The 26,865-nt window shown below is 31.6% G+C and overlaps 1 protein-coding gene and 1 long non-coding RNA gene across 4 annotated transcripts in view; one reads left to right on the forward strand and one right to left on the reverse strand.

Moving 5' to 3' along the window:
• The window catches only part of LOC118185156 (protein turtle-like), a 657,136-nt gene that overhangs the window by 192,773 nt on the left and 437,498 nt on the right, over nucleotides 1–26,865 (forward strand). The gene's annotated exons all lie outside the window — the stretch shown is intronic.
• Nucleotides 22,450–26,865, reverse strand: part of LOC146998271 (uncharacterized) — a 50,570-nt gene continuing 46,154 nt past the window's right edge. Inside the window, exon 2 of the long non-coding RNA XR_015040053.1 lies at nucleotides 22,450–22,696. This is a non-coding gene — a long non-coding RNA (uncharacterized LOC146998271). The remainder of the gene's footprint in view (nucleotides 22,697–26,865) is intronic.

Raw genomic sequence — 26,865 nt, forward strand, 5'->3', positions numbered from 1 at the left:
TGGTTATTTGAACATAGAAAGAACATGGGAGCTATTTGATTAAGATGCTTTCATAGAGAACCTTTGTAAAGAGAACCTAGAAAACTACGAAAACCAACCATGCAAGCCTGTGTTAGACTTTACAACAAACAATTAGTATTTAACAATCTTCAAATGCTAAGCAACTGGTAAGGCTCCAATTAAATCTCCAATTTAATATTTTATTTGTAAATATTTAAAATATTGTTGTATTCTTAGACACAAAAAGCAGAATTTAAGTTTTGTTAACTTGTTAGTAAACTACCAAGCCGTAGAGCAAATGAATATTCAATTTCTTTTGCAATAATTGTATTCACTTAATATTCTTGGAATATGAGCTAAAGAAGGAACGTTCTCGGAAGATTAAAGAAGTGTTTAAATCCAGTGATATTACGTTTGTCTTACAAGCTTAGGATCAAAACAATTCTGCAATTGCCCGAGTAGTTGACTTGTAAATGGCTGTGAATTAAGCAGATGACTTTTAATCTTACGTTTTCAGTCAGAAAACGTATTCCAAATGTTTTGTATTGCATGACAATGCATCTTTTCATTATTCAATAACCAATCGGAGAACCGCTTGTGCTCCGAAAATAAGTATGTGTACTCAATTGTCCTGCATGTTCTTCAAATTTGTCTTCTTATGATTTTTTCCTCCCCAAAACTAAAGACCTCTCAAAGGAAAGTTTTTTGACATTGAAGAGACAAAAGGAGTATGACATCTACTTTTAGAGGCATGTCAAAAACAGATCTCTACAAGCCTTCTCTTCCATTACATGTTGTGCATTCAGACAAATAGTTGCATCAGCATAAATTCTATAATCTATTTTTTGTTACACTCTTATTACTTTATTAACATACAGTGAATATATACTAAATCTTTTACTTTAGCTTAAGTAATTCGGAATTTTTGACAAAATTGCTGTCGGAACTAGGACTTAGAAGATAAGTCAAATTAAATATTTCGATAACCGAATAAATTCAAGGTCGAAATTTCAATATTTTATTTTCGGAGAGAGGGAAAATTTTTTCAGTTTTGGTCCATTATACTAAGTATATTTGCTTCGATTCTTTATTTTTCCATAAAAGCGAAAATTTTACGCATGATATACATATAACGCATAGCTTCAAATTAAAATTTAATAATATACAGAGTGGTTATAATTAAAGTTCCACATTGAAACGGTCATAAAAGGAAAAATACTGGATCAAGTGTTATCAAACTTGGAAATCGTGTAAAGGAGGTCATGGGAATTTATTTTCCGCGAAAAAAAAGGAAGTTCGAAACCTCACCACCAGGGGGAAAATGGCGCTGTATGCAATATTGTTAAACGAAATATGGGTCGGAATCGAACTTAACCTTTTGTTACACGGGTTTAATATGTTGTATACCCTTAAGAAACTTTGAAGTAGGCAAATTACCATTTAAAGGCGTTAAATTCGATAAAAGTCGAGTGCGCCATCCGTGTAAGTGAGAAATTCGTCCGTGAAAACCACGAATTAGCGATTAGAAAATGTGAGATCGCAAATCACTCGCACAAGTGCGTACAATCTGGAAATCGTTTTCTTACAGATCGCTAATTAGTAATTTTTGAAGTCTGAATTCGGCACTAAAACATGAAGACACTGATTCAAAACGCTTTTAATCGATTTGGGCCAAAGAAATCTCTCATGTTATCTATCTAGTTCCATTGCATTCTCCTACTGCATTCGATTGCATAGCAGTCATTCCACACCGTTTAGTTTTGAATGACAGCTAGTATTATAAGTGAACTATTTTTCTCTGAAGAGCAGTCGACAGCTGGACCACTGTGATTGGAGCTCACTTAGAGTCAATGTTAAAATGTTTCGTGATACATGAACTGCAGTAACGTGGCATTTTAGATACTACGATTTTTATGCAGGGCTGGGCCCCACCTCACGTGTGTCGCACAGTTACTTAGGCAACATTTCACGAATAAAAGTCTTCAAACACTTCCCCTCTTCCCACCAGACCTGAACCTCTGTGACTCTTGGCTATGGGGTTATCTCAAAAGCACGGTTTATGGTGATAATCTAAACAATTTGGCAGAAATGAAAAATGTGATACACTGACATGTCCGTAACATTCCTCCTGATATGCTAAGAGTAGCTGTCGAGAATGTAGTAACAGGATTTAACTTACTTTCGGAAAATGCTGGACGCTACATTGAACCTGCTTTGTAACACGTTTCGGAAAATATTAAACGCATTTTAAACAGATGTTTTCGTGTCTTATTTCATTTAACAATATTGTATACAGCACCATTTTCCCCCTGGTGGTGAGTTTTTGAACTCTTTTTTTTTTTTTTTTTTCCGCGGAAAATAAATTCCCATAACCTCCTTTACACGATTCCCAAGTTTGATAACATTTGGTCCGGTAGTTTTCCTTTTATGACCATTTCAAATTGGAACTTTAATTATAACCACCATGTAAATTAAACTTTAAAAGTTTGACAGTTTGGTTCAAGTCCCAGCTTTAAAAATATATATATAAATATAATCGTTTATATTAATCTTCTTGGAAAAAATGTTTTAAGAAGCTAATTTTTCCCTCGCGTTATAGATTGTATAAAAAAACATGATCTTTAATATGATTTAGATTGTTTCAGCCGATATAAGAATCGGGTTACTCGGTGGTGAAGAATAAACACTGCTGGACTGTTTTATTTCTTTGTCATTTAGCAAAAAATCGTTTAACTAAAATATTTATGCTTTGGACTTTGCTCTATACTTTGTTTATAGTTAAATGTCTAGAAAATGAAAAACTGTCTTCAGCTGAAACACAGTTGATGCAATTGGTATTTTAAAAAATTGACAAGAATGAAAAATTTATGGAAATCTAGCAATCGAAAAATCTTAATTTTCTTGTGTGAGCACTTAAAATAACTGTAGAAGGAAAGAAGAAAATTAGGGAGAAAAGCAAGCAAAAATTTTCAGGGAAAATTTGGCTCTTAGACATACCAAGATGTTTCAAAGAGTTGGACGCTTTTGAATATACTTTCAGGTTACTTCAAAGAATTTAGGCGTTCAAAGAGAAAACACTTGGGCGTGTACACCAGCAAATACCATCAATTGAGCTTGTGTTATCAGAAAAGACAAAAACGATATCATTGCAGATTAAAGTGAAGAGCGACTGGTTTTAGACTATATGGTTGTATAAATTTAAATTACGTTATAGAACATCATATCGTACCATAAATGGAGAAATCCATGATTTTCTCAGTCGAATTATTTGAAGATTCAGGAGTTTATCCAGTATTGTATGTGAATGTCACCTAAAGGCGTTTTTTTTCCCCTCCTGATGAAGCAGCGGCCGAGCGGTAAATTCGCTGAACTCTGGTAGTTCGGTCCGAGGTTCAAATCCCGCGAACGCGCTGGCTGCATGGGCGTTTTCGTGGTTTTCCCCATGTGTAACGTGTATGCGAGCCAGTTTTACTTAGAAAGTCCTCCACGAAGGCATCCCTCCCCTTAGGCAGATAGCCCTAGTGTGCTTTGTCATAATTAAATAAACCAAAACGTCTTGATGAAACCAGTCTTTTCTTTCATCTCATACCTTCAAAATGTTTAGCCTCTAAAGACTGATAAAGGCTCTGACCAAATATTGATGAAATGGATTGAATTGGATTATTAAGTTACGTCAAAGCAGAGTTGTCTGCCTAAAAGGAAGGATGCCTTTGTGAAGAACTTTCAAAGGAAAACCAGCTGGCATACACGGTACACATGAGAAAATCCACGAAAATACCCATGCAGCCAGCCCGTTTACCGGGATTCGAATCCCGGAGTGAACTACCAGTGTTCAGCGACTTTACCGCTCGGCCATTTGTGGGCCTTTATGAAATGGAAGGCGATAACTTTATTTAAAATGATTGTCAGAAATATCAAGATATTTCGAAAAGTTGGATGCTTTTTAATATACTTGTGGAATGCCTAAAGAAAAAGAGCAAGAATAAAGTAGAATGCCTGAAGAAAAAGAGAAGAAAAAATAAATTTTGGGGTAAAATTTAGTATTTGAATTTATTTTTTTTTTTAATTTAAAACTTTTTAATCTTATATTTGATTCTTACGATTTCAAAAATAAAATATTTGACTAAAATATGAATAACATTTAAGATACCAAATGTAGGATAAAATTGTGTAAAGCAAAGGGCACAATGATAAAACTGTTTAAAGCAGTGTATGCAAGTCATCCTAAGTTAAAATGTCGGTCATACATCTCTCTTATTTATATATATCTTTTCTGAACGGAACTTTGAAAGGCGTGTTAACTGTGCTTTACTGTATTTTCTCTTTTAATAAATGCAGTTTTCAAACGCATCGTAGTCTGGGTTACAAAGTATTCCTCCGAAAGAAACGCAATTCAAATAAATAAAATCAAATTCTGGAAAATTTATATTAATAAATATATTTAAAATGCTCAGTTCGAAAGAATAAATAGAAAATTTTAAAACAATTATCTGAAGAGACAATACAACACAAACAATTAAAATAAAAGTATAAGAATTTAAAAATTACCAAAAATAACAACTATGACAAAAATATATATATATATATATATATATATAAAGAAAACTATTTAAAAAAAAAAATAAAAATAAACGCTGCACCTTTATTTGCGCAGTTCGAATAGGTAAATAGAAATTTTTAAAACAGTTATTCGAAAAAAACCATGCAACTTAAACAATTAAAATGAAATTCGAAAAAGAAAAAATTACTTAAAATAATAAGTTATAATTAAAAATACAATGTAAAGAATATTATTTGGAAAAAAGGAACGATGGTGACTTTTTTTTTTCTCTCACGGGAAAGCAAACTAGGTTGCCATATATTAAGAAGTTCGCCAAGTGAACTATTCTTGGCGCAAACTGACAAAATAGTGCCAACATAAATTTGTGAATTTCTCCGTAAATTTTGCTCCAAATTTTACAAAATTTCATATTTAGGCGTAATTTGAGTCGTAGAATCGAAATATGTAAAAAAATCGGTATGTTATTTCAGAAAAAGTCCGATTTTGTGTCAAAATACCTATGTTAGAATAGTGCTATATGTAAATCTAATATATATCCTAAGTCGCGCTTTCGAGACATGAAGGACGCAGTTTGAATTTTGTCAATCGGCCCAGTAGATCGGGAGATATAGGACTGTCCCATTTTTTTTTTTTTTTTTTTTTTTTTTTTTTTTTTTTTTTTTTTTTAGCAGTGTACATTGTTGGATTGTGTAAACCAGGCCGGGACATTGTTGTTTCTTTGTATTTAAATAAAAGTGTTATTTACACCCTTATGACTTTGCCTATCTACAGTTGAAAACAAGAGGATCATTCCTCTACCTTTCTAGAGCTTACCAGTTTATGCTACACAGAAAGTGAGACTCCATACTGTAAATACGTTATATAATATACTTGAATGTCGAATACATTATTCGAGGTTCAGACTTGGTGCATGAAGATGCAGTTGCCCCTCGCTCCCTATTTTTTGACTTTTTCGCTGATATTTTTTTTTTTTTTCGTTTTACTTTATATGTTAATTGTTTGATCAGATAGCTTTGCTCAGTAAAAGTAGGCGGTCAGTGTAACTCTGTTTCAAAATCCGGTTACGACCACTTGCAGTGCTGATAATGACCACGTGTTTCTGAGACTCCTTTGCCGATTCTTTATTTTTCTTCTTTTTCCCTTTTTCTAGTAATTTCGCTCTCCTGATGAAGAGGGGCCTTTAGCTGTCCTCGAAATCGATCGAGTGTTTTAATATATGTACGCTAAATACATACGCTAAATTTTGATACTTGAATGTTATCATATTAAACAGTTTTACTACATGTAAAACTAATGTTTATTAAAAAAGATGCAGTAACTTAAAAAATTCTATATTACTTCACCCAAAATTCATTTTCAATATTTCTCGCAAATAATTCAACAAATTGTAAATGAAGATGCTGCTACCAAACTTGCAGAACTGGTCAGTGAATGCGAAACGTAAAACGTGATATTCTTCATCATAAACGGCCGCTCTGAATATCACTACAGCAGATTATTAAAACATTTATAATGCCAAAATAAAAATCCAGAAAACAGAACATTAGCAGTACTGTTACATAACAAAATTTCGAATCAGTGAAAACTCAATATCAATCATGAACGTTCTATAAGCATTTCAAAGAATATTTAAATGTGAACATGAAACTACCTGAAAATAATGAAAATCCAGTAAATTAATTATTTAGCTCTAGAAAGACATTCGAAATTACCTTATTAAAAATACATGACAAGTGCAAACAACGCAAAACAATTATTTCAAAATAAAAAATTCATAACAAAATAAAATGTTTGAAAAATAGAAAAGGAATCATGCAATCTCTTTGATCGAAGATAAACACTTTCATTTCTTAAACTCAAAGAGTGGACTTAGAAAAATACTTTTGGCTGGAATTTAATATTTCATTGCGAACTTCTGAGCATATCTCTTCAATCGGAATATTCTTGTGTACGAACTTCTGCTCTTAGCACCAAAGAAAGTCATCTAGAATTTTGATTAAAAGGTAAATAGTTTTATGAAGTGAAAGAATTAATTTAAGTGAAAGTATAATTTTAAAATATTCATTTACACTCATTTTTATATATTTATGATATCTAAAGTATGTTGCATAATACATGCGTTTTTTTATTGCAGGATGCAGAGCTATACTGCCTGCCCTGAAAGAAAGTTTTAAGGGGACTCATACACCTTAAAACCCATAAGATCTCCGAATATGTGACAGTTGCAAGAATTGAGATAAATTATTTATTTTAAAAGTAATTACTTCCAACACTTTACTGCCCTGAAAGAAAGTTTTAAGGGGACTCATACACCTTAAAACCCATAAGATCTCCGAATATGTGACAGTTGCAAGAATTGAGATAAATTATTTATTTTAAAAGTAATTACTTCCAACACTTTACAGCTGACTACATAATATAGCTGCTTTCTGAAGTAGTAATCAGAAAGTTTGTTTTACTACAAATATTTTTATAATTTAACCCGCTTTGTGACAAAATGTTTCGTCATGTTCCCACCTTGCGCGCACAGTTTAGAACATTCTGTTGCATAATTTAATTTCATTATATAACTTTTATAATATTTGGAAACAACTGTGAATCAAAATTTCTAAGAATTTCATGTTAAATTTTTATTTTATTTGGATTTGAGTTCATGAAATGTATTTTATTAACGAAATCTGTAATGTTTTCGTGCATAAAAAATTTTAATATTGAAATATTCATCATAATATGAAATAATAATATCATAATATGAAAAGAAAGCAAACGGATTCTTCATAGATCTTATACAGGTCACAACAAAATATCCTACTTTAGCTTACATTTTATTAACACGGACCACATTTTATTATACTCAAATAACATTTTATGTTTATAAGTGAATCATGTGTACATTTTCATTTAATAACATTTGATAATTGTATCGAAATGTTATGACAAATTGCTTTAATGATCTTTGTCATTCCCGCCATGCTTACGCAACAGTGATGTTATAGACACAAAATAGCTTGCGTCTTTCTGATAAGTAGTCAACTCAGATATCCAAACTATTTATGTGCGAAAAATGCAAAAAATAATAAATTAATATACTTAAATAACAGTCTAGTGTCTAGTGTTAAGATAAAAAATGAGAAAGAATACATTTCGAAATATTCGATTATGAACACTCAAGAAAAATTCCGTCTTTAGACAATTATGAAGTATTTAATATCATAGCATATCTAATAATCTGGAGAAACCACGGTGAATGTCAAATTGCTAAACTGAAAATTAGAATTCTGATTAAAAGAGACTCGGAAGCATTGCTAATGTACTGTGTGCCTTTATTTTTGTTCGAATGCCCATTTGTATTGCTGCGTGCGTAAGGGTTCATAATAGACTGAATTCACATAGAACTGATGATGCCTTGATGAAATTTATTTTGCTAAAAGATTCACTTTAAAATCCTGGAACTTTCCACGAAAATACACGTACAGCTCTTCTCTATATCAGAGAGCACAATCAGTAGTTACACTTCAAACTACTAGGGATGTTAAACAAACTGCAATGCAAAGCGCATCTAAAGAGCAAAACTCACAGAGAGAAATCTCAATACTCCGGACTTACAATGAAATAAATACCTCAGAAACTGATGCTCTCTCCGGCCTTATATAGTTTTCCCCCCGGCCGCTGAGAAATCCTAGTAATTCTCGAAATTATTGGAAGGCGTATGAGGGACGGATACGGTTACAGCTACATTTGGAATCATTTGCAGTTATTCAATTACAATACCCATTACGAGAACACATGGACCGTACGAAATGGCGCCAAATGGTCGCTAACTTTGGCGACTTTTGACGATTTCTAGCCAAATTTTGGCGACAAAAATTACTCGCCATAGCCGTAGCCAGTTTGGTGATGTCTCGCCAATTTAGCGAAATAACCACTTCCTCAGCGTTAAGTAGACTTACCCTTCTGTTCCTACATTTCCGGCAAAACTCTGCTTCTTTAGATTTTCATGTTGCATTATAAAGAAAAATACAATTTCGCTTTAAATTTCCTAAAATTATTTATATATGTACAAAATACGTAACAGTATCATTCGACACTGATGGATGTTTTCACCTTTTCTTCTCACGTTTTTTAAGTTTAAAATCTTTTAGGCAATCATTTAAATGTTTTAGGCCTTATACGAAAAGCACTCAATTAAAAATTTTATTTTGGCGTTTGCTATTTTTTCATCTCTCTGGCTTCCAAAAAATCCTAATTTCTCAACAAAATTCTCAGTATTTTCATAGATTGAAGTCATATAAATTTTTATTATTTATTTCACAGTTTGTAAAATATTAATAAATAACCAGCTCATCAGTTTAACCATTGTACGGAATAAAACATTTTTATCTCGAGACTTCTGTCAGAAGTTCTAAAGTTTGCAGTTTTTAAATATTTTGTGAATTTGCTACTGTTTTCATGTTGTCTTTTTTAATATTATTAAAGGGAAATGGCAACATTTCAAAATAATATGCCAGTGAGTTCTCACATTCACATTCACATTCGTTTCTATTTAAGGCAACGCTTATGACACCAGTGTATTTCAGACAAAAATATCCGATAAAAACATTTTAATTTCATGTGGCGTTAGTGCAATGAACATGATATTTAATAAATAAAGTTAACGCATAAAATGTTAAGTTAAATAAAGTTAAGTTAATAAAATGTTAAGGTTTTATAAGATATTTAATTAAGTAAAGGGAACACTGATATAATGAACTGAGAAACAACTGAAAAAATAGAAAACTATATGTCTAACAATTAACACTATGTTGGAAATTCTGAACATATGATCCTTTTAAAATTTTTGCGATTTTGCTGTTGAACTGTATATAGAGTAAGTGCGAAGAATGTGATGCTTATGGTAAAGTTAAATATCCAAGAAAATAGAATTACAGGAATTAGTGCAAGAGCAGACTGTAAACTATAAACGGCGAATCACTTTTCAAATTGTTGCCACCAACTATTAAAGCCCTGTATTATATTTAACAAAATTAAATAATGAAGTATCTGCATGAATGTATATATGTTTCTCGCATTGTGATAAAACAACGCTACCTAGAGCCAACAAACTTGAATAACGCAATCTTCCTTGAATACGGGCATGTGGAAGCCCTAATTTGAATTTGAAATTTGTTTTATTATCGGTTTCATATTTTGTAACTATTCAACGAATTTTTTATTAACAAACGATTTCAAATCGAACAATTGTAACACTGTACGAAAAAAAAAAAAAAAAAAACATTTTTATCTCCAGTGCACGAGACTCTGTACCGAAATTTTAGAAATATGCTCATTTTAATATTATTTTGCGATATTGTTGTTGAACTAAATTTTATGGTTCAAGTCCAAAGGCATGATATTTAATACATAAAGGTAACACAGAAAGCATTAAAAAAGCCCCTTTGGACGTAATTTAAAATCTGAAACCTTTCAGTTTTTTGTTTTGGTTTTTTTCAAATTCCTGAAACACTATTTTAATTGCAACATAAAGTTAGGTAATTCTCTTCAGAGAAGGAAAAACAATTTTATATACAATATTCTTCATGCATAAAATTTTCTTTTCATTTGTCAATAAATATATTCCTTTGATTGGGCTTAGTGACTTTACGAGACTTTATAAGGAAGAAATAGGTTTATAGACCTCTTTTGACAAAAACGATTTATTTCTTTTCTTTTTTTTCTCTCACAGATTTTATAGCATATACGAATTTACATAGACACATTAATGCCTCTAAAAATTTCATCTTCGAGCTTAAACCTGAGAAGTGTAAAATGTTGCTCCGCTATGTCTTAGATAAAACAAATTTAAGTAATAGTCCTTTATATTAAAAGTGCTAAGTTATAGTTTTGTTTCTCCATTTGAGACATCCTGTAGTATATAAGAGTTACAAAAGTAATTAATATTAAATGATTTTTATGTAACCCGCTACTTCTTTTATAATACTTTGTTTTTATTTTATAATTATTTCAATCTTTGCTATTTTAATGACTTGAAAATAAATACGATGCTATATAAAAAGGGGGGGGGGAAACAGAATAACTATTTTTCGCTGCTTTTATGCTGTCTTTTTTAATATTATTAAAGGGGAATGGCAACATTTCAAAATAATATGCCAGTGAGTTCTCACATTCACATTTACATTCGTTTCTATTTAAGGCAACGCGTATGACAGCAGTGTATTTCAGACAAAAATACCCGATAAAAACATTTAAAGAAAAAGAATTATATTTATTTTAAAGATTCCGTGATTTTTTTTTTCAAAAATGTGTATACCTGAAAAAATGCAAAAGGAGAAAATATATTTAGAAAACACAAAAATTGCACATCCATTTTCCAATAAACGAACCTGCATAATAACTTGCCATCTAGATAAATTTATTCCCAAGTTTTTTTTTTGCATTCAAAATACAGCATCCTTAGTCTAGATCCTGTATACAACTTCTTTCTACCTACCTTATACAACTTATTCTTGTGTAAATCTAATTTCCGGGTCTGTTGCATTTTTGCGACTACATCAGAACGTAATGAGGGAGAACTGTATCGGTAATCTAAAGGAATTATCGAGCAAATGCAAATTCTTTCTTTCTAAGCTTGATTTGTCGAATTAAAGAGCTTCTTATGTCGTTAGCACGTAATTAGGAAAATGCGGACACAAAAGTTCGTAAACCTGATGAATGATTACCTATTCTTTTCTTCTCCAAAGTAAACTAATTTGGAGTGAGCGATGGAATAGAAATGTTATAAATCAGTGCGATGCTTAACAGATAATTTTAAACCGGTGGATTGAATGTATAGTGCACTTAATTCTATCACATTATTAAACATTTTCAGGTGATTTACTTCTAGTTATGTTCTGTCTTTCATTGAATCTTCGTATGAATGCAAATTAGAAAAACGTTTTTCAAAAGAAACTCTTAAAAGTGTTTTCAGCTGCATTCTTTCTCAACGATGTGTTTACTTTAAAAAACAATTCATGATAAAAATTCTTACGTCGAATTTTTAAAACCGAAACGAGTATATGTTTGTGTTTGCGTATGTTAATCTACATGCAATATAATAAATATTTAGGTAATTATAAATAATATGTAATATATATTTATTTATAATTAATATATACGTAAAGAGAGGCAAAATGTAGTAAATTTCGAACTATTACTACCAGGACATGAAAAAAACAAAATTTAAAACTAGCGGAATCCCGAAATCTCCCAATTAAAAAAAAAACATCAACTCAATGTTTTTAAGTCAGAAGAAATTCCGAAAACAACAGGAAATCATAAAAATAAGAAAGAAGAAAAGGAAGAGGGAAGCAATAATAATCTGATTCAATGTTATTAAGATGAGATAGATCAGATCTAAGCTGAAATCCACTTCCTAAGAAAACCACTATATTTCTCCCAAAATACCTGATGAATCACTAAAAATTATTTAATTGTTATTGTTCAATCGAATATTCCGAATGCCACCTCTACATGACTCCGTTTTACTTTCATATGTAATAATAATACACAAATTAAAATTTAAATAAAATAAATTAAATTTACCTGATAAAGCAAAATTAATACAAACAATGGAGTAATGTTAAAATTCAAAGTAAAAAGTAATAATTTACAAAATCTAGAGAAAGAACTCAAGTAATAGTTACAAAACAAATTATTAACTGAGAACAAAATTTTTATCAAAGTAACTTGGAGCTTAACTTATCTATTGAAAGAATAACAGAAAGTAATTCAAAATAGGAGAAAAGTGAAGCTTGGGGTTGCCTGTTTAGCGCTATTGGCGATACAAATTACCAATGGAAAGTTTTAAATCTCCCAAAAAGAGAATTTTTAAAAATCAAAATTTGAAAACATGAAAATAATTTAAGTAAGTAAAGAAAATAAAGGACAAATGTTAGAAAAGAATAAAATTTTCACGCCATGGGCTTATAAAGACGATTTAGAATAGAGTAAGTCCTCTGTTAATAAGAGTATAGTGATAAAACCTTTTGCAGTAATTACATACTTGCAAATTTTACTGTAGTCCTTTTAATTCACCTATCTTTACACTTCTCTTATTTGAGCTTTGAGATAAAAAAGATTATGGAATTTAGCCCACTCCAATTTTTTAAGCTGACTGATAATGAAACAAATTTAAATTTCATTTCCTTTTAAAATTTTAGTAAGAAGAAAAATCTCTTGCTGTTCAGCAGTCTAAAAGCAGGCATTCTAAAGAATGCCTACGTTATTCTACCTAGGCCTATGTAGATTCCGTTCTGATAGACATATCTCGTTGAAAATTACTATGCGCTATATTGACGATAGGGAGACCATATCTGCAATAAAAATTAATAGCTCAAATTTCGACCATTTGAGGGAGCTTTTCATGTATTATTGAAAGGACGCACAGCAAATGTGGAGTGTTCTAAAAAGTCAGCAGTCAACTATGCTTTTCGAGAAGAAGGATTGAGTTTTCGGGTTATTTGGGGAAAAATAGATTTAACCTATATCGATGTGTTAAAGGTACTTTATGTACGACAATTAAAATAAATATTTTTTATAAAAGAATTATCATATATTTAATGTAATTTACTCAATAATAAAATTACCTCCTGCTCCATGCGTCACCTCCCCCTGCATTATTTTTAGTGAATAAGAGTGCTAGCATTTCAAGTATTACTGAATGCAACTTTATAGTTTTTAGTTAATAAACACTCATCAACTAGGGCGAGAGCTTTCTAATTTCTTTCTCGATTTTTTTCCCGGAACTCCACAATTTGAAAACGACTGGAGTAGGCTAAGCAGTTAATGCTCAAGACTGTCTCATATCGGATGCTGCATGTTCTAATATTCTGCATGAGCGGTCCTTGCATCCTCATTACACTACTGTTCAGTGGGGTTTCATTGCTGATTTCATTTCATTTTTGGCCCGTGTTTCTTTGAGGAGAATATAAGGCCCTCAAAGGTGATCCATCACGGATGCTCGTTACTGCGAACGTTTTCAGCAGCAAGCTATTCCTACCTTACAAGAACGAGAATGTTTAGAGACAACCGACTTCATACAAGATGGTGCACCACCTCATACTGCCGGACCAGTGAAGGCTCGTGCCCACTTTGAAGATGATTGGGTAATTTCGAGAAATTTTTGACTGTCTGGCATCCCTATTCTTCAGATTTTAATCCCTGTGAATTCTGTTTCTATAGATCCCTGAAAGATCGCGTCTATGAAGGAAGCATACGGACTGTGCCTGATTTGAAAACAATTATAACACATCATGTTGCTGCAACTGATCGAAAAACACTTGACGCTATAACACTGTTTGTGCGTGTGATAGACGAAAACGCAATGCACATTGAACAATTGATGTGATTAAATAAAATTTTATATTTCCAATTTTTGTTTTTTGTTCTTCATGCGCTCTTTAACCGTGCACGAAATTTGGACTATTATTTTTATTGCAGTTAACTCTAACCCATGATTCATATAATGTATACAAATAGTCTCAACGAATTAAGTCTACCTGAATGTCCTGTACATAAGTATAAATACTGTAAGTTTAATTACAACCATCCGGTATGAAGCATTTGGATTATTTTAATGTTACATATGTTTTCCCTAGATACTGTATGCAACATATAGGTATTACCTAGGATGAGAAATGTTACTCAGGCAAAGTATATTAAAAGAATCCCATGAAACCCTTTTTTCCCAAAGACGTGATTAAGATCTTAATAGCACCAATGCCTTCTTTAACGGGATAAATCAGTTTACTTTGGTTTTCCAATAATGTCACATCATGGCGACTCAGCAGTCAATAGTCGCTTAGTTTCCTTCTTAGTAGAAACCTTGGCGTTTTCTTTATTAACGTCTGGCAAATAGATTCAATTAGATAAATACTGTGTTTTACAGCACTAACTCACAAAGCTTTCTCTTAGATTTATTAAGATGAGTTTAAATACTATGTCTTCCTCCTCCACCTTGATGACAGCGTGTTTACAGCAATCTTTATTATCATATAATGTCACTAACCTTTTATTTCATTAAAATGTTAATTATCAAATCACTATAAAATGTTTCATTGATTAAAATCTTAACATATAATCGTTTATGAATTTGTACTATGTTTTCTGTTTATAATTTTTGTTTTTTTGAGGACATTATAAAGTTTTTTTTTGTATTCATAATTAATTCATTTCATTATTATTTTCATTTAATATATAATATAATGGGAATTGTGCTTTGAAAGTATACAATTCTGTAAGAGAAAAACGAAATTTCATTTTCTGTCAGCGTTAATTGCGATGCGCGGCACATATCATGAAAACAGCTTCCTTGTACATTTAGTAATATATCCCAGTCTTGGCGACAGGTTTTGCATTTGACACCTACTGCTGTCAGAACGACAAATAGTAGAATGGTTTTCTACCTGATGAAATTATGCAAAATAATAACCGTACTAATTACATCCATGGATCGATAGCTGTCTTTGTTTAATAGGTTTTAAATATGCCTTTTTATTGCAGCTTTTTTCGATGCAATTCATTTTTTCTGGTTTGCTTAATATGTTACTGAAACATATCCGAAAGCCATCCGCATAAGGAAAGGTTTCTTACATGGATGATTCCCTAAGGGATACTAAAAGAACATTTCAGAATACGTATGGGGTACAGCTAAGTCATTAAATAAGACTCTGGGTAAAATCTCTGTTATTCAAATCTTGGAAATGATATTAAAATGCTCAGAAGCAAAAAGTTACTATTATTATCATTAACATTAATATGTCAAAATGTTTAATTCTTCAAAGTCTTGCCACGAGATCTGTTTCAGACACAACAGGATCATGATGCACGACACTTTTGATGGCAGCCCACAAGAAGAAATCAAGGCTCGATAATTCCGGTGAGCACGGGGGCTAGGAAATCGTTCCACTATGCCTAATCCATCAATGCGGGAATGATCTGTTCAAATGGCTATGAAAATCCAGTCGAAAATGAGCAGGCGCCTCATCATGTTGGAACCACATGTTCACAAGCTCTTCGTTCGTATAGCGTTCCATTCTCTTCGTATGGTGCTTACTGCTTGAACGAGGCAATCCTCGCTTTCCACGAGCACTCTACGATACAGCAACCTCTGGTGGCGTAATATCAAAGAATATTGTTAAGAAGGAAAACTTCGCAGCAGCAGAAGTGGCTCCTTTGAACGAAAAGGGAAACAGCTGCGCATGCGTGAAATATTTGTCGCCAAAAAGCGCCAAAGCTCGAAGCTGATGTCGAAGTTCGAACACATATTTAATATCGAGATGAATTATTTTCTATAAATAAAAACATGTCCAACATATTGCTCTTTTCATTTAATGCTTACCCCACCAGTGGCCGAGTGCTTAAGACTGCTAGATACTGGTAGTGCAGCCTGGCTTGGGTTCGATCCCAGGCAAACCATCATTTTTCCCATGTGTAACGTGAATATGAGCCAATTTCTATTAGAAAACCATCCCCGAAGGCATCCCGCCTATCACACAGATGACCCTAATGTCTTTGTGATATTCAAATAACCTAACTATGAATGCTTAAAGAGATCGGTCTCATGCGCTGACCTGTTTTACTCTGAATACATGTGTATCTCCTTAAAAAGATATTGTTACATGACAAATACATCTTTTATTTTCATGCAAAATGCAGAATATACTAAACTATACGACTTTCTTTTGGAAAATATTAAAATGTTGTCAGGTGAGCAGTGAAGATAAGGGCGATGGCATCCGCTAGTTTTCTTTTCTTAATAGAAACGCGATTGCTCTTCTTTGCTCTTTTCAACTTCTAGCAGCAGAAGAATGAGAAGGTTTCTTGGTACTTCGCAGAACCATCTTCAGCGCTAAGAAATTTAAATTTCGGAGCAAATCCTTGATAGCAATCTTCAAAAGTGGAAACTCTTTCTCTGATGGTTTCCAGACAATTCAACTCTTTTCTTTCAAGAACATACTCAGAGCTGGAATTACAAGTGAAACTTTCCTTCACTCGACTGTTAGCTTGCAGTTTGGGAAGCTGAGAAATATTACATGGGCATCAAATGCGCTGAAATGCAGAAGAATGATATTTTATATTTTTAAGGTTAGTTTCCAAAATTTAAATAAACTGGCAGCAGCTTATTTTTTTCAGAGGATTTCTATATTCTTTCGTTCAACTGGTTTAATAACTTATTGATGAATTATTCTGTACTTTAAAACCCAACCGGTATAAAAGAACTTAAGAATGAGTTTTGAAAAGATACTTTTGCTGAAGCAAATGACATTTCCCAATGATTTTAATTATGGTATAATTACAGTTGCTCTTTTAGCTTTAAAAAGGAAAATAAAATCATTAATGCTGAATTAATCTAATTAAAACTAAATTTAAATATCCTACGGCTATTTGCATAAAAGGGAGCATAACAGAGAAACGAAATGCATCAATTCCGAATGAAAGGCATTATTAGATGCATTAAATAAATGTCTTTATTTGGTGCTATATATTTATTGTCATAAGAGCATAGTTCTTAAAAATAATAATTTTGTGATAGGGAATAGAATTATATATCTTTAAGTTCTGCTAAATTTGAGCTTAATTGTTTTAGTTTCCGGTGTTTCCCTACAAACTTAAAAAATTGTCTTTGAAAAATTTTTATTTGAAAGTATTTCTTCCCGTGTTACACTTACAGTTCTTTTGAAAACTACTGTATTTATAAATGTAAGTAATGGCCTGAACATAAATGTCTTTATTTGGTGCTATATATTTATTGTCATAAGAGCATAGTTCTTAAAAATAATAATTTTGTGATAGGGAATAGAATTATATATCTTTAAGTTCTGCTAAATTTGAGCTTAATTGTTTTAGTTTCCGGTGTTTCCCTACAAACTTAAAAAATTGTCTTTGAAAAATTTTTATTTGAAAGTATTTCTTTCCGTGTTACACTTACAGTTCTTTTGAAAACTACTGTATTTATAAATGTAAGTAATGGCCTGAACATGAAGAATTCAAAATGAGATAAAGTTTTGAGAAACGAAAACTTACATTTATAACCTTAAATATCCTAAAAGTGTTTACCTTTTCCGAATTTCGAAAACAAATATATTACAAAAATCAAAAACGTAAAATAACGTCTGAAATTTAAACAAAAATAGTCTGTATTAGCTTCATAACTCTCTAAGAAACCAAATTGCATATATTGGATACACAATTATTAGTCTTAATATTTTTAAATCTACCGACATGCATTTTATAATGTGTCCAGACGTTTCAAAATAGCGTATATATTGGAAGTTACAAATGGAGAATGAAGAGTCAACGATTTGGTCCCAAATTCTTGGCTTGTAAATTTCTAAAAAGACGTTAGACGTTTTTTATATTAATTACAAAAAGCAGAAAATGTTATAAAACTTATCAGTGACATGTATTATAAATTTAACATACTTTATTTAGCGTAAATTAGCAAAATAATACTTTTGAATTACTTAATAAGCTGCCCAACATAAGATAAATTAAATTTGAAAATAAGTTTTTATTTATGCTTTATTATGAATTGAATGGTATTATTTATTGAATGGGTATGTCCGCCATAAGCTTGGTTTGGTTCATTTAATTACGGCAAAGCACTCGAGGGTTCTCTACCTAAGAGGAGGGAAGACTTCGTAGACCACATTCTAAGGGAAACTGGCTCGTATATAGGTTATACATAGAGAAAACAATGAAAACGCCCATGCAGCGAAGCCCATTAGCCGGGATTCGAACTCTGGACCGATTTACCAGTTGTTGTGTTATTGTCTTGTCCATTTATTTCGTGGTTGCCGGAGCCTAAAGAAAGGAGGTTAGACTAATACTTCCACCCCAGATCTGGGAAGCTCATCAAGGGGGGGGGTTGTTTGATCCGAATGTCTCCCACCCCTTTTCTCCACCACCAACTCACACGAGAGAGCTTTCGGCTCGCCATATATTTTGAGTGCCTCCTTGCCGCAAATACACTATATATTTAAAAGCATCCATGGCTTCTCTGGGATTCGAATCCAGGTCGTTCGGTACGTCAGTCAGAGTCACTAACCGCTGTTCTTGGTGGGTGTTAGTTGTAATATTTAACTTCGGCCAATAGAGTTCTTTTTGGCATTGGGGTTTATTTGAATTATTTTTTCATTAATTTGCCACAAATATAAAATGAATTTCTTTTGAAGTGTTTGTAGTTTTCTGTAACATAATACCATTCATAAAAGAGATTGTTGGAAGGAGAAAAATCAGGTAAACTGTAATAGGTTTTATACGGTTTCAATCCTATTGATGATTTACGGTTGATTTGAATGTCTCTGAGACTTTCTCAGTGGAATTGTATTAATTTTCCCAGATTCTATGCTTCCGGACAACATAGGCAAAAAGAATTAAAATGGACAGAGTACGTTTTTAATTTAATTTAAATAAAATGTATTTGTTTAATTTAATACTCAGTAGTTTTGCCTTCCTTAGGATAAAATCCTATGCCCAGTAGTAGAAATAAAAAAAATTAAGAACCGACTGTTTGCCAAAATACAAGATAAAATTAGTTGTAATGCACTATAAATTGCCGAAATAAATGCTGTAATTCAATTTTAGCAACAGGTTTGCTGAGTTGAAAATATTCAAGAGCCAATTTTACCAAGCAGAGAGGTACGTAATTCTACCGAACCAGATGAATGCCATCACTGATTTTACGCTTCTAAAGTCAGGTTAATCCTCATAAAATAATATAGACAGCTCTTGCTTCTGTTGCCTCTTATAGCTGTAAGCGTTGCATCAAATTTATAAAATTTTAAATAAAATAATAAGCATAACATATCAACTTTTTAATTCACTACAGCAGTCGTAAGAACTATGTAATTTTTACAATAAATCTGCAAAGCTTGAACAGTTTTAGAGTTGCAATGGTAAATCGTTTCGTTCAATTATTTTATCTGAAAATGAAATGCGTTGTAGTTTAAGAAATAAAAGCTGCCTTATCAAGTTCTAAAAACTATTTATTTGAATAAACTAATAAAATAATTCATAATATTAGAATTTATTCCTTCATTTCGCTTTTTTTTTTTTTTTGTCTTTACAGATTGTCTTATGTAAATGAAAGTGAAAACAAAAATGAGCTGTCTACATTCGAATTATTTCTTCTTCTAAGCCAAACAATTTTTAAACACAATTCTGACAGAAATAAATATAGAGCTTAAGATTTTTTTTCGTTGAAATGAATGTCTCGCAAAATAATGATCTTCTTAAACAGCACTTCTAAAATGTCATGAATATTCATAGGCATATTTTTTTGCTAAAATTAATCATCAGCGGCACTGATTCATTCATCGGCCGATTGTTTTCATTAAATACTTAAATAACGCGCATCCTAGATCATACTGAATTAATGAAACGATGTTGCTTGATGATAGAAGGAAAAGTTCAGGAAATATTTCTGAAATTTATTTCTGATTTTGTGTAGCAGAAAAGATTGTGACAATACCTGAGAAACGGATATTTTTTAGAACAATATCCGATAAACTATTTAACACAAACTCATATTTTAAAACAGAATGTTTGTAAAACGATATATAGGTATATGCTTTTGAGAAAAGCAGTTTTTTACTGACATTTAATTTTTCCTATTTATTACTGAATTCCTAGGCAGTGAGTATGCTATTAATTATGATGACTTACATGAAATGTTTTCTAGAAATCAGTTGATGATAATACTGCGATGAGTAAAAGTTAGAAATATGAATCAGACACTTGAATTCCATTTTCATTTTCTGAATCAAGGTAAATCACGTTTGAGATTTTCTTTTAATCATTTTTCTTGGGAACGCAGTTTTTAAGCATTTTAGACGTATGTATTTTTTCTTTCTTGTATTGTTATAAACTTTGTTTTTTTCTTTATAGTGCAATATTCCTTCAGCATTCTGAAACTTTTAATAATTCCTTAAAATATTCTTTTACTATATTTAAGGTGAAATGTTTGATATTTTTAGAAATTTAAGTTAAGTTTTGAGTAATTGGGAAAGAACATTTTATAATGAATAGTAAAATCTTAGTAAAATATTATTCTAATTGTGAAAGACTTTGACATAGAATTTTCTTTCATTACAGAACGAAATAATATTATTTTTTCTCTCTATAAAACATAAAAAATATACCAGCTATCTGAAATCCTTAATATGTATATTGTATTTAATAGGAAGGACACGGATGGAACATATAATTGAATCTTAGAAAAGATTTGGAATTCGAAACTTCATTTTTCGTTTTTTTTTTTTTTTTTTTTTTTTTTTTTTTTTTTTTTTTTTTTCATTTAAATTTTTCTAATCTTATCTTAAAAAAAAGGTTAGACGTTTAGCTCAAAATGTTTAGAAAAATTGTTTTTATTTGCATTTAATAAATGCTTTAACTAAACATAAGAAACAAAATCAAGGATGCTTGCATTACATTTTCATTTAAAATGTGCATCATTGTGGCGGCTATCATTGGAAAACTTTTTATGATATGGAAAGAAATTAGGATTCCCAGCTCAGAGTTTATTAAGTATAACTCTTGAAATTATCTTCTTTTTTGATTTTAAAAAATCCTTTAAAAGTACTTTTTGAAAATGAATTAAAAATTGACATCAAATTCTACTGAGAATATGAAGCTCAAGTTTCAAAAACTTGTCTATATAAGTAAATGCAGATGCATGTTTTTGCAAAAACAGTTTTCTTATATTTTTATTAAGTTCAGATTTTTCCCTTAATTTAAAAATTCCTTATTACTGTTCAACTTCTCCTTTACGTTATAAGGTATATTTTTCCCACTTTCTTGTCGTGCCTTCGTGGTGTGGCGGTCTGAAACACATAGCCGGTATTCCAGAGGTCCGAGGTTCGATTCCTGGCGAAGGCGTTGCTAATTTTTTTATCTTTCCTGCTTCCAAATATTAACCTAATGTCTCTACAACGTATTTTTCACCAGAATTCAAATGAGATAGCCAGTATTTAAAGTGACGTTTTGGGAGTTTTAAGACAGAGCGTGTTTCTGGTTTCTCGTGCACGCTACGTTTTCCTACCAGTTCTGATAATTGTAATCATTCGGCTTTGCATTATATTCGCTGCTGATAATTTGATTTTGAGGCTCCGGGAGAAGTACTGATACAGCTTCGTGTGGTATTAAATTGCATTGTTTTTTACTACTGTTCCACGTTTACTTGAATTTGACTGTTCTGTTTAGGTGCATCATCACGATTTTACCGCGTTTTTGTTCTAAATTCTGATTAAATAAAACGGTTATTTAAGCCTTATCGTGACTTCTAGTTACTTGAGACATAGCGATAATTCGCTTCTCGCCTGATAGGGTTATCAAGTATAACCTCATAAATTTATGATAATTGTTTTTTAATTTTTATGAATTCGTCCCATATGTGAATTTATAAATCATATGTGTATAACTATCTGAAGCATTTCAAACTCCAAATATAATAAAAAAAGAGGATAGTTACGAAAAAATTACAGAATTTATTACATTAAAAATTTATACCTTGTAAGAAGTAAGTTAATAAAACCAATAAATAAAGCTGAGAATGCTAGTATAAGAATTATAATTATCACAAACTCTATAATTGAGAAATACTGTTATTGCTGTTATTAAAATATTTAACATGGCTTGTGTCAAAAACGATCCTTGACCAATTCATCTTTGTCGGTTCGTTTCCATCCACTTATGAATGTTATTAGTCAACTCTATTTGCAGGAAATAAACTGCAACACTTACGCAGGTTTAACAATAACATGAGCTATATTTTAATTTTATAAATACACATTATCTTTTCAAAGTATTGTTTTTATTCACAATTACATCAAACGCGCCAGTAATACATTGCACCTTTCAGTTCTTAACAAAAAAGAAAAACTCCATTCTCGGAATACAGCAAAACTAATTTCAAATTTTTCTCACGAGCATGCCGTCTTTCTCGCATCAAGCACATTTCTTCTTCTCGTTGCCAGATTTTCTCCTCTCTCCTTTCAGCTACAAGTCGTTGGCTTAACTGTTCTTCCGGCAGGCTTGGTCGGTACCATCCCCTTACCGAGTATGTGCATGACAGCTTGCAAATTTGTATTCTATAAATATCTAAGTGAATAGTGAATGTCCAAGTTAGTATACAATAACTATTCAAAATATAAAAGCAGATAAAATTTGAATTTGGGAAAAAGTATCGAAATAACAAAAAATGTTAAATTGATTATAAAATGTTATTGGATATTAAAAACGATTTAATATTATATCGCCAAGAGATTTGGAATAATTTATGTTTATATTGAACTAAATTTTCTATTTAAAAAGCAAAGAAAATTTTAGAAAATTATCCAAATTTCCATATGGTCTTTGTGTCTGTGTAAGGTAATTAGATTCCACGGCACCAAATGTTACAATAAAGTGTGACAATGGGTAGTGTGAATCAAAGATTAATAAAAGTAAAATCTAATAAATTGCTTAATTGGTACATCGCTCTGTGGATTGCAATAACCCATAAATACTTACAATTATGCAGATAGAAATGTGTTATCTAAGAGAGAAATATGAAACAAAATAACTTACCCCAAAGGATGACAATTCAGACAACACAAATCAATTAATATTTATTATATCTTTGACATCATTAAATTTTGAATAAGTATTAGGATGAATTAAGCAATTATCGGCCAGACAGACAAGTATCAGTCCTACAATTTTGAATCGGAAAATTTCGTACGAGTTATTCGTTGTACTCAAATCAAAGTAGATCTCACTCCATCAACATGGAACAAGAGTCAAAATTTAACGGCAGAAATTGAGTTAGCTCGCTATACCAATATATTTTTCGAAGATGAACAAGGCGAATTCTTCAATCATCAGGAAAGATTAAAGCACGTGCATACGAAGACTTCTCGAAGTTTTTTAGTTGTACAACATCATTAATTTTCGGCAGGTGTTAGGTATATGGATCTATTTAGTTGAATCTTCGATTCCAATTTTTTACTAGAAGGAATATCATGGCTCTACATCCAGCAATGTAGATGGCAGTCAAAAACGAGAAGAAAGAAGAAAATGGCACACGCATCAGCCGGGGTGAAGACGGCCAAAGCCGTCCTATACCTTCGTACCCCAGCAGCAGCAGCAGAAGAAACCGGTTGCAGCCGTCAAATTTGCCTTGTCATTCATCGGTCGCAGTTAGTACACCTGACGCTGAATAAATGCCGAGGCTTGCCTGAACAGTCTGGAAACTGTTTAGCAGGGTACCAAACGATTTGACAAAAGCAAACGAGTTCAGTGAGCTAACTACTGTGAATCCGGGAAAATAATTTTTACAGTTATGTAATGTCTTGAATTTAACATTTAAATGATATAGTGGTAAATTAATGTTTTCTTAACATACACGGGGTAAACTGCGTGATTCGTGATTAATGAAAGTTTAAGTCGATGAAGGTAAAATTAATATCTTACCCATAGTTCCCCAAATTTTTAAAGGTTAAAATTCCGTTGTTACAGGTGCTTTGTTTCTTTGGTTAATTGTAATCTGATCAAAAATTTGAAGCTTAATAAAATATGTTGAAAATCATTAAACTATTATTTGGATATCTGCGCTGCCCATTTCAAAAGCGTTCATCACATAGGAAATTGAAACCTTCTAAAAATTTGTTTTAGAGCAACTAAAATATGCACAAAATATATTTTATGAATAAAATTTTAACGCAAAGTGTTAAGTGAACATAAAGCGCTACGAAGTGGCTTCACATAATATTACGAACTAGGACGATTATAAATCATAATCTTCAATGCACAGTATTATTTGGCTTTAAGAAATATATAAAGTTATTGCATAATACGCTGCCACAATATCATATTTACCTGTCTTCACGGAATTATATGAACCTGTTACGACAATGTCTAATGATATTGTAATAACCATTTGTCATTGAAATCGTGTCAAACCTCTTGGATACATCTAGTACTAGAATTCGCATTTGATAGAATTTAAGCCTAGGGAACCACGGAACCATGCATTTGACGATCCCTCAGATAATAGTCAACATCCCAGCAGCTGGTTTGGTAGGTAGTATTACCAAACCGTAGAGGAAACGCTATCATATGTTGCTTCGCATATACGGGCAAGTTCTCCAATAATGCAAAGATGTATTTGGGTCAAGCGATTTATTATATATGAATATATTCAGATTCTGTTACTTGAAAACCATTTTTAATGATTTTATAAATACTGAATTTTTTTTTATTCCAATTCAGTTTTTTGGAATGATCATTACACAAAATAGCAACAGGAATGTATAATTAAAATTTATTTAACTAAAGTATAAGAGTTAAAAGGATTTGGAAAGCAAAATATCTTAAGGTTAAAGAAGAAAATTTTTTCTAGAAAACAAACACATATTTCATGAAAACTGTTATTTCTTTCGACTGTGGTATCAATGAAAAGAATTGCCTAACCGGTACCTGTTACATGGCTCATTGTTGATCAAAGGTGACATTGATTCAACTTTAACTATGTAAAGCTTCTTTCTCAAGAAGCAGCTGAATTTATCACTGCCAAAAAAGATTTTAATGCAAAATATAAATTAGGGACAGATTCTTCTTAGTCTATTTCCGCAACAAATTTAAACATTTTTAAAGGATACCATTGCTTAGCTTCTTTCTTTTTTATATTCCTACATACAGGCAGTACTTGAAAATTTAGGGTTCTCCAGAGTCTCCCCCCCTTCCAATACGATCCAAGCCTTCCTCATTACGTTCCTACCTACGACCAATGGCTACCAAACTGAAAGCCGTAGATTGTTTTTGTGGACATTCTGTATATATAATCATCCTCAACGGTATTAGGGCCAAAACATTTTGGCATTTGAACTGCGAGCCACAATATGTTAATTAAAGTATTTTTAGTATCTTTGGTTTGAGATATTACGAAATCGAAAATGCCAAACTATATGTTTACTCTAATTATTAAATAATTCTATGTTATTTATCTCTATTTTAAGAGTGAGAACTAAAGACATAATAAGAAGGCTGCGTGAAATTTGAATAAATGTAAATTCAAATTATATTTCATGAGAATTTTATGAATATGGCAAACAAATGGCTGATTTTTATTACTTTTTTATTTGATCTTTAATATTTATATATCAATTATAGCTGTTATTGGTAGTTAACTATATAATCTTTATCTTATATTCTGTCTTAAACTACTAATCTACAATCATATAGCATTTTAGACTCTGTTGCTTCCCTAAACTGAAATACGGAATCACTCACTTATACAGAATGGTTCCAAAACTTCTACATTTAAAAACGAATTTCTGTGTAATCAAAGAAGATTTTTCAAGTATTATTCCTTGCAATGTGTGTGGTATTGGTCTGGATTAAATTATGATACATGATAAGGCAAAATACACGAAATAATCTAAATATAGTAAAGGATGTTCAAGCTGACTTCTTATAGCAAAAAAGATTCATGGGGAATCGCGGAAAACCTTTCTTCCAGAAATTAAAAAGGTTTGGTCCTGACTTGAGTTACAGTACGAATATCTCATGCAAAGAGCCTGTTTGACCACCACAGAGAATCTGTTCTCTAACTGTAAATTATAAAACTGTCAGCGCTATAGTCATACAGCATCTACTAATTTAATGTATAAGGCTTATGCTATCTGTCAGAAGTCAAATTTAGTTTCCCTTGGAGATTTTCGAGAGAAAACGGTTAGCACAATGAAGACTTTTTTTCATCTGTTTAGTTCAAGTAGAACTACTGGTACTGTTTTCAACTTTTCAAACACGCTGGAAAATCAAAATATGGGATTTCTAAATGTTTCATCAACAAATATTACTTTTAGGTATAAGACTAGCCTCCCATCTGAAGAAATAATTTCGCTTATGCAAATATTACAGTTTTGCTTGTTCAAAAATGTGCGAATTCGGAATTCTGGCATTTGGTTTACTAAAAGTCTACTTAAAAATCATGGAATTTCACTCTGTATGAGAATGTGCATTGTAGAAGGCCCTTTATAGAAGGCGAATATAGAGCATGTTTTCGAAGTACATAGTCAGCTGCCACATTAAACTGTATCTTGTAACAAGAGAATTCTGCTTATTAAAGTCATCATGCTGTTATACTTGCTCAAGCTAAATGATAGAGATACTTCGAGAGCTATTTCAGGTTCACATGATCTGGCGAACTAATGTGGCCATATCTTTGACGGTTTTGCTTCCTCTAGCAGTTTTATTTTGTAGTTATATCTGCAAGACACTGTGTACTA

This window comes from Stegodyphus dumicola, chromosome 3, assembly GCF_044657685.1.
Source record: "Stegodyphus dumicola isolate Sdum_Otavi_A_Nest chromosome 3, ASM4465768v1".
NCBI classification, from domain to species: domain Eukaryota; kingdom Metazoa; phylum Arthropoda; class Arachnida; order Araneae; family Eresidae; genus Stegodyphus; species Stegodyphus dumicola.